Below are 10,108 nucleotides of genomic sequence, written 5' to 3'. Positions count from 1 at the left end.
ACCTTAGTTTAAGGAGCCAAATGAGTATTGTACCCCTACTATTTTATCTTATTTAAAATATTATAGTCAAATAAATTAATTTTTTACAAAAGAAAAAATATTAAAAAAACCCGAGTCAATTCTGGTCCGGTTGGACCTTTAGATCATGGATTAGTCCCAATTTTTGTTGGATTTTGCATTTTCAGGACTCCAATAGATTTGGATTGGAAGTCTGTCTAGTTCCTGGTTCGAGAGATCCGATTAGCTAATCCGGACTGTCTTAGAACACAAGACGGGCATTTGGATGCGAATTAAAAAAAAAATAATCAGTCACCTACTCGTTGATTTGCTAACAAGTTGTCCATGCTGGCGATCCGTAGTTAAAAAATCAACCAATCAGATTACTATGACAAGGATGGAGAAGTTACATTTTCAGTTATCTGGGATTTTGGCGCTCCACTTTCAACCGACCTACAACGCTCCTCTATCGTCTCTCTCCCTATATAAAGCCCCCCATTTTACTTTTCCATTTCTGTAATTCCTTACTTTGTTTGATATCGCAACTTCAGAAATCGCAGTCTCTGTTCGTTCTCTTCTTATTTTGAAAGTGAAATGGCTCGTACTAAGCAAACTGCTCGTAAATGCACTGGTGGAAAGGCTCCCAGGAAGCAACTCGCAGCAAAGGTATGTGTTAGATAGATGCTTAATTTGAGTTAGGAATGGAAATGCTTTGTTTAGAGATCTGTTTAATTGCCTTTTTTTTGGCTGAGTTTAGGGTTTATGTTTCAATACATGTATACTTCTCTATTTATCAATTTCATATAGGTTGCTAGGTTATCGGCTCCTCCAACTACTATTGGAGGACGACTCAAGAGACCACATCGTTACCGTCCTGGAACGAACTGTGGCCCTCCGGTATGCTATCCCTGTAACTTCAATTCTATTCTTTTGTTACAATTAATACCGATTTGATGGAATCTTTTTGTTTGATGAATTTACCAGAGAAATCAGAAAGTATCAAAAGAGCACTGATCTTTTGATCCGTAAAATGCCATTTCAGAGGCTTGTTCGTGAAATTGCTCAACATTACAAAGTCAATAATCCAATTTTTGTTATGAATTGTTAATAAATTGGGGGAAAGGAAACCTATTGGTGATGAATATTTTTTGTTGATTTATGGCAGAATGATTTGAGGTTCTAGAGCCATGCGGTGCTTGCACTTCAGGAGGCTGCAGAGGCTTACTTGGTTGGTGTGTTTGAGGATACTAATCTCTGCGCTATTCATGCAAAGTGGGTAACGATAATGCCTAAGGACGTCCAACTTGCCAGGCGGATCTGTAGTGAACGTCTATAGGTTTTCTTTGTGTTTGGCGTTTTGGTTAAGCAGCAGAGATAGTTTAGCCGATTGGTTTTATGTTTTTTAGAATTTGTGTTTGTGTTGTATAAAAGTTAAAATATAATTTCTGCAAAATATATATTGTTTGTGTTGTATAAAAGTTAAAATGTAATTTCTGCAAAATGTATATTGTTTGTATTGTATAACAGTTACAATGTAATTTTTATAGGCAAAACGCACTATTTGGCCCCTGACCTATACAAAATTTGTACATTTGGCCCCTGACTTATTATTTGGTCACATTTGGCCCTTGACCTATACAATTAGATAAAATCTAACCCAATTTGGATGGAGACTTAACTGAGTTTTATTCCGTTAGTGACGTGGCAGTTATGACCAATATAAAAATAACATGTGTCGTAAAAATAAAAATTACTTTCCACATCGACATAGTGACATGGCAAGAGTAAATATTTTTTTTGCCGTAAAAACAAAATTTAAACTATTCAACTTACTTAATTCCTTCCATCTTTCACGTTCATTCAACAACTCTTATTCTTCATCGACTATTGCCACTCTTAGTTCCCTTTCCTACAAGTTCGTGATTCCTCCCAGCGGTTCCTTCTCTCAGTTCCCTTTCCTCCAAGTTCGTGATTCCTCCCTGCGATTCCTCCCTGCGATTCCTTTCCTGCAAGTTCGTGATTCCTCCCTGTGATTCTTTCGTGCGATTCCTTCCCTGCCATTCTCTTCGACTTCTTCTTCCTGCAAGTTCGTGATTCAGGTATTTTATTCGACTTAAACGACTCAGATGACTTCACGTGATATTTTAAACGACTTGAACCTGGTTCTTTCTTTTAAAGAAGCCTTCAATATCTTCTGTATATATTTTTTTTTCTCCTTCTGTGATTTTATTGAAGATCATTAAGCATGAAAGTGTCAAAAGCTTCAATTAACTCCCCAATTTCCTAAAGCTTCAATGAAGAACTATATTTTTTGCTTTTTTTCCTTTAGACAACATATAATGATGATAAGTATTATGCCCGAGGAGGTTGCTTGCTCTGATTGACTGTTTAATCTGATATGATATCACTCTGAAATTCATTACCATGATTTACTTTATATTTTTTTCTTACCTACATGAAGACACATTTGAAGTAATGCGGATTTTATGAACTGGCGTGTTTTGAGATTCTGTTTTTTTTCTTGTAGAATCATAGAAAGAAAGGAATCTGTAACAGTTCTGCTGTGTGGCACTACTGGTTGTGGGAAATCTACTTTATCTTTATTGCTGGTATGTCTTGATTGAGTAAAAAATTGACCTTGTTTGAAATTATGATGTAGAAAGGACACAACTTGAACTTCATTCATAATCTGAATGATATTACTCTGAATATTACATACTAACTTAATTTTTGATTTTGTTTTATTTTTTGGATTGTATACAGGATGGGGGACAATATATATATTAAGTTAGTAGTTATCCATAGTGGTTTGTTAACATCAGATGAGCCAATTCAGTATTTAGGGGGAAAGGTTGAAATTGTGGACAATTCATTGGACCTCGATATGCTTTCTTATCCAAACATATTATCATACATTAAAGAGTTAGGGTGTAGTGAGGTAAAGTACATATATGTGAAATGCAAATTGACTAATAAGCTTTGTTTAGTGAGGAACGATAAGGAGGTACTTGAAATTGCTAAGTTGCAAAAGTTGGGTAACGGGGACAGTTTAGATGTATTTGTACAACATGTGCATGGTTTCTCATAAAATGAGTTTGTAAATGATGTGAGGGGTGAACATATGCAAAATGAAGTTGAAACTGATGAATTGCGGTTTCACTATGATCCTTATATTGAGGAAAACACCATAGACCATCACCAAACCTATGATGAGTTTGTTGTGCCGATTGAACAATTAACCGATGATGAGGATGATGAGCTTATTAATGCTAGGGAAAATGTGAGAAATTATAGGAATAGGTTAAAAGGAATTTCTAAAGAGAAGTTGTGTGGAGGATTAGAAGTACATATTATTGGGGATGATATTATTGATGAGAATGTAGGAGGTGAGATTGTTATTGATGAGAATGTCAATTACAATGAGATGGATGATCTTGGAGGATTAGACAGTAGTAGTGAAGAATCTGACGGGTCTGTATATTATGATAGCAGCGATTATGGAAGTTATTACAGTGATTCTGATGACGAGTATAAAGATGATGCACTTAGAATTAAGAAAGACGTGATTAAGTTTGATAGTAAAGCTCATTTACCAGTTTTTTGTCTTGATATGGTGTTTGATAGTGCAGACCAGTTTAGATTAGCAGTGACTAAATATGCTGTCATTAAGGGAGTAGATGTTAGAATGACTAAGAATGAGCCACTAAGGTTAAGGGCTGTGTGTAAAGGGGATAAGGGTTGTCCATGGGTGTTGTATGTTAGTGACATAGGAGCGAAAGGGCATTTAACTGTGAGAACGTACATTCCCAATCACCAATGTCGTAGGTTGAATAAGATTCAAAGAGCCAATAGTAAATTCATTGCATTACAATATAAAACATTTATCATCATTCACCCTACCATAAAACTATCTGACTTGGTAAAACTTGCAAAGAGTGATCTTAAAATCCATGTTGGTATCTCAGCATGTAGAAATGCAAAAAGAAGAATTCTTAGAGAACTGATTGGGGATTACACAATACAATATGCACGATTATATAACTATGTTGGTGAAATTAGGAAGTCGAACCCTGGGACTACATGTCTGGTTAGTAGTAGGCTATTATCAGAAGGTGGGGAACCAACTTTCTTTAGGTTTTACGTATGTTTTGAAGCCTTGAAGAAAGGATGGAAAGCTGGTTGTAGACCAATTCTTGGGTTTGATGGTTGCTTTTTAAAGGGGATATGCAAAGGACAACTTCTATGTGCTGTAGGGAGAGATGGGAACAATCAGATGTTTCCTATCGCATGGGCTATATGTGAGGTTGAGAATACAACTAATTGGTCATGGTTTTTGACACGGTTGAAGGCTGATCTTGACTTAAAGGAAGGTGCAGGCTTCACAGTTATATCAGACATGCAAAAGGTAATTTACATTGTATTTTTCATATCATATATTATCTCATAAATTTACATTGTACTGTTACCTCATATATTAAGTTTGCAATGGTCGTAGGGATTGATTGCTGCAGTAAGGGAAGTGATACCAGACTTATCATAGGATGTGTGCAAGACACAGTTATGCTGCGTGGTCAAAGAGGTTTAGGGGTGATGAGAGGAAAGTGGCTTTTTGGGCAGTGTCAAAAAGTACATACATGAATCAACTCACGGAGAATACAAAGCAATTGAAGTTGTTGGGTGATGGTATTTTTGAGGCAGTTGCAGAGTATCCGTTACACACTTGGTGTAAGGCATTTTTCACCAAAGATTCCAAGTGTGATGTGGTAGATAATAATATGTGTGAAACATTTAATGGATGGATTTTGGATGCTAGGACAAAGCCTATCATCAGTATGGTGGATGAGATTAGGCAACAAATTATGAAAAGAAATGTGAGCAAGAGAAAATCAGTTGATAGTTGGAAAGGAAATATCAGCCCCAAAGCAATGGAAAAGGTTGGGAAAAATGAATTGCAATCGCATGACTGGATGATTGACTGGAACGGTGAGGAGGCTTATGAGGTGACATTAATCTTCAATTTTTCAAAGCGCCATACAGTTGATCTTTCAAAGAGAGAATGCTCATGTAGAGAATGGGATCTGACCGGGATACCTTGCCCCCATGCTATAGCATGCATTCATGCATCAAAGAGAGAAGTAACGGACTATGTGAGTACATGGTACAACAAAGCGACCTATGTGAAGGCGTATTCATTTAGCTTCAAGCCGGTGAAAGGGATAGATATGTTAGATGACATGGGATTGGAAGGTTGCTTACCACCACCATTTAAGGTTCTGCCAGGAAGACCAAAGAGAAACAGGAGAAAAGATCCAACAGAAGAAAGAAAAAAGAAGACAGGAAAGTTTACACGATTAGGATTGGTTATGAAATGTAGCCTTTGCAAAGATACAAGTCACAATGTTAGAACATGTCCAAAGAAAAAGGATAATCCTCAGGTATAAGTTTTCTATGTTTATATATTGTTTTTTGGTGTTGATAATCATCTGTTATAAAATATTGTTTTTTAGTTTGTAGTGATTTGTTATAAAGATGTCATTTTTTAGTCAGATTTGTTACAAACACTCATCCTTAGTTGCAAATCTGGCTTTTTCAATTCGTCCTTTGCTACATATTTAAGTGGTCAATTCAGCAAAGTTTGCATTTAGAATAAAATATAGCAGTAAAGGGCGAATATGCATTTAGTAAAGGACGAATATGCATTTAGATTAAAATATAGTAGCAAATTCATATGGATTAACAATAGCTATATTTTGATAATTGAGTCTGATGTATTGTTGTTGTCAATCTGCTATATTTTGCATTCGAGTTTCTTCAATCATTTGGTTGACGAGTTTCATTCTGTTTTTATATTTGCTCCCTGTGCAGTATGTTCCTCCTTCTAGGAAGAGAAAAGCAAAGAAACAAGCAACGACAACATCTCACCAATCTGCAGTAACAATAACAACCCCTGAACCAACACAATCAACAAGCAGGGCAAGATTCAGAACATCAAATGAAGCAAATTTACAATCTTCTATTAGTGAATCTATCAAGTTTGCAAATGAGATGAGTGTTCCAAGATCTCATTCGAAGAAAGAGATAAGACAAATGACTTTGGCACAACTTGCCATGGTGAAGAAAACAAAGAATATTATTGAAGGGTCAAGTAGTCAATCGTAGCTTGAAGTTGTTTAGTTTGGTGATGTAAAAATATTTGGTTAAGCTTTTTAGTTCATTTTGGTAGATTTCGGTACATTTGGTACATATTGGTAGATTTCGATACATTTGGTACATATTGGTTCATTTCGGTATATTTTGGTACATATTGGTTCATTTCGGTATATTTGATGCATTTTGGGTTATTTTGATACATTTTGATATATTTTGGGTTATTTTGGTAATAGTCAATGCAACACGAAGGAATTACAGGTTTTTTATAGGGGTTTTGGCACATCTTTGATACTGCAGCAACAACCATAGCTAATGCTGCTGCTAGGTTTTGGCATGTGTTAGCCTGTATAACGTTTAACTGAGAACATTATTAGGAAGATTAGGAAGAAGCCAAGAACAGTATTTTTTTTTCAACAGCTACTAAGAAGCAGTATAGACATGGTGAAGGAACTTTCTTGTACTGTTTATGTATCATGTAACTTTGGTCAAGTGGTATACTGAACTATTTGCTTAATATTCTTATATTGTAGGGGTCAAGTTGCAAAAGAAGTGCTGTATTTGAATTTTACCAGCAAAATTGCATGAAACTCTTCCACAGTTAAATAATTGAAATAAGAGGCAAGATAATGATACAATGTTAAGACCAACTTATTGACAAGAAGCATGATAATGATGTTTTTCTTTGATGCTTGAACTCTTTTCTGCTTTATTGCTAAATTGTAGGCAAACCGTAGATTTAAGGTGCAAAAATACCCCTAACGTTTTGGGCCAGGACCAATTTTACCCCTAACGTCTAAAATGGTGCAAGTTTACCCTTAACGTTGGAAGTCAAGAGCAATTTTACCCCTAGCGTCTTGGCTTCCAACGTTAGGGGTAAACTTGCATCATTTTAGACGTTAGGGGTAAATTGCTCCTGGCCTAAACGTTAGAGGTATTTTTGTGCCTTAACCCTAGATTTTATGTAGAGTGGTGCATTCTTATATTTGTTTGCATGTTGAAAACCAATATGCACATCTAAATATTGATCATGTGCAATCAATGATTCAAATGCATGATTATGGACCTTAATATTGTTACTGTCATTAAAGTTGTTCTGGTTTGGATATTGAAAGACATTTTTGTCCCACTATCTAAAAGATTAAGCTCTTAATTCCTTTTCCATATGCCATAAATTCTAATATTAGTTAAAAAAATATTGACACTATCTAAATTATTTGAATGAGTGCTCTATTTTGTTAATCTTTCATGTATAGAGGACTTAGCATTTCACTCCTTATAAATAATATCAAAAATATGAAGTGGCTGCTCACAAATCTAAAAAAGGTTATGTTGCTTTTTCATATGAAACCTTTATTTCAAGATATTATCTAAGTGCACAGATGGTATTGCAGTTGCTTTTAAGTTATTATTTAACATGCCTGCTATTTCTATATAATGTCTTATTGATATGGTAGCCCCTTAAAGAAAAGATATATCAGATAAATTTTAAAAATTCATTGAAACATTGAGCTAGAGATGTTGGTTATATAGGCTATTAATTGTGAATGGTTTAGCATAAAAATAAATTTTGACTTTTGACTTTGCAGTCTGGAAGACTGGCCTACTAATTGTGAATGGTTTAGCATAAGTGATACATTGCAGCAGGAAAAGTTTGGTCAGCAGAAAGTTTCAGACACATTGCAGCAGGAAAATCACACAGCTGAGAGTTATAAGAGAGCAACTCGCGAGTAGGAAGCAACTTCTCAGTTTTGGTATAATATGATAACTATATTATTATCAATATTGAGCCATTCTTCTGCAAAACTACAGAGCAATGTTTTTGTAAAGCCTAGCAACTCCATCTTGTTTTGTGTTATTTGTCTGGAAAGAACTCATTGTAAGAAGCATTAACATTATCACTTAGTTCTGCATTATTCAGCACTGACACTTAGTCACGCAATTACATTGGCCTTAACCTCTATCTGCTCCTGTATGGTTATCTATGCAGAGTGATTGTGGTGAAGGTAGCAATATATGGATTTGTGCTTTACTGCTAGCAATTCTTTTCCAAGATAGAGATATCATACGAGAACATGCCACCATGAAATCCGTACCAGCGCTTGCAAATTTGTTAAAGTCAGAGGAGTTTGCAAACATATATTTTGCTGCTCAAGCAATTGCTTGCAAGTCTAGTCTGCAATGGTAGCAGGGTGACTCTTCTCTCTGTTGCTAATTCTGGGGCTGCTGGTGGTCTTATTTCTTTACTTGGTTATGCTGATGCTGATATAGCTGATCTTCTCGAATTGTCAGAGGAGTTCGCTCTGGTGCATTATCCAGATCAAGTTGCTCTTGAGAGGTTGTTCAGAGTTGAAGACATAAGGGTTGGAGCTACTTCCCGGAAAGCCATACATGCCCTTGTTGATCTACTCAAACCAATTCCGAATCGCCCTGGGGCACCTTTTCTAGCTTTAGGGCTTCTGACTCAGCTTGCAAAAGATTGTCCACCAAATAAGATTGTTATGGTAGAATCAGGGGCATTAGAAGCCCTTACAAAATATCTTTCACTTGGTCTCCAAGATGCAACCGAAGAAGCTGCAACTGATTTGTTGGGGATACTATTTAGCAGCGCTGAAATTCGGAAACATGAATCTTCATTTGGTGCAGTCAGTCAACTTGTAGCAGTTTTACGTTTGGGTGGAAGGGGTGCAAGGTATAGTGCTGCTAAAGCGTTGGAGAGCTTATTTTCTGCTGAGCATATTAGAAATGCAGAATCTTCCCGTCAAGCTGTCCAACCCTTAGTGGATATTCTTAATACTGGTATGGAAAAAGAGCAGCATGCGGCTATTGCAGCATCGGTCAGGTTATTAAGTGAAAACCCATCACGAGCCCTTGCAGTTGCAGATGTTGAGATGAATGCCGTTGATGTCCTTTGCTGGATCCTATCTTCAAATTGTTCAATGGAGCTGAAAGGAGATGCTGCAGAGTTATGTGGTGTTCTTTTTGGACGAATGATATGTAAATGGCAAGTTTCTGACTTTATGATCAAAAGAACAACAAGTTTTACTTTGGTGTCTCCTTTATGTATGGTGCACTCCAAAAATATTCAACCCATTGACAAATATTGATCAACGGCAATAAATTATTCAAACCATGACAAATAACTATTGAATAGCAAAGTGCATGTATTACAATTACAGCAAACATTTAAGGCATAAATAATTCCACAATTCCATTCACAATCATTTCACAATTACAATTACATCTAAATAAAAATAATGTCTAAACATTGCATTCCATAAATAATATTTCAAGATTGACATTCATTCCACAAATAATATATGGATAGTACATAGGACATGGTCCAATTTCTAGCAATTACAAACCAAATTTATATTCTTGCTAATTTCGAAACAACAAAAAATGTCCACAATTCCTAGCAATTACGAAACAACAAAGATGGTCAAATCTTCAAGTCCTCCAAAGCCAAAGCCAAATTCACTTGAATGAATTTGCTCCTCGCTTCATCAAGCTTCAAGTTTAGAACAAAATCTCACAATACAATAGTTCATAAAATCTCCAAGTCCTAGTAGTTACAGATTCCTTTATTTCTCTGATTCTACAAGAAAAAAAAACAGAATCTCAGAACACAGCAATTCATAAAATCATTCTAACCAATTTCAGAGTGATACCATATCAGATTAAACCGTCAATTAGAGTAAACAACCTCCTCGGTCATAGTACTTATAATCATTATATGTTGTCTAAGGAAAAAAGCAAAAAAATATTGTTCTTCAGTGAAGCTTTAGGAAATTGAGGAGTTAACAAAAACTTTTGACACCTCTGTGCTTAGTGATCTTCGGTAAACATACATAATTTGAAAGAGAAAAAATATATACAGAAGATATTGAAGCTAAAAGGGAGGTTCCAATGGCATCTACTGCTAAAAGGTTTTACACATTTAAATTAGGAATTAGAAATATAG

General features: G+C 35.6%; 1 pseudogene; it reads left to right on the top strand.

Moving 5' to 3' along the window:
- Positions 1-591: 591 nt before the first annotated feature.
- On the top strand, positions 592-1,333 carry LOC136221970 (histone H3.3-like; annotated as a pseudogene).
- The last annotated feature ends 8,775 nt before the right edge of the window (positions 1,334-10,108 follow it).

This window comes from Euphorbia lathyris, chromosome 3 (assembly GCF_963576675.1).
Source record: "Euphorbia lathyris chromosome 3, ddEupLath1.1, whole genome shotgun sequence".
Classification (NCBI taxonomy): Eukaryota; Viridiplantae; Streptophyta; class Magnoliopsida; order Malpighiales; family Euphorbiaceae; genus Euphorbia; species Euphorbia lathyris.
Note: the sequence above shows the minus strand (reverse complement) of the source record. Positions and strands in the feature narration are given on the sequence as shown.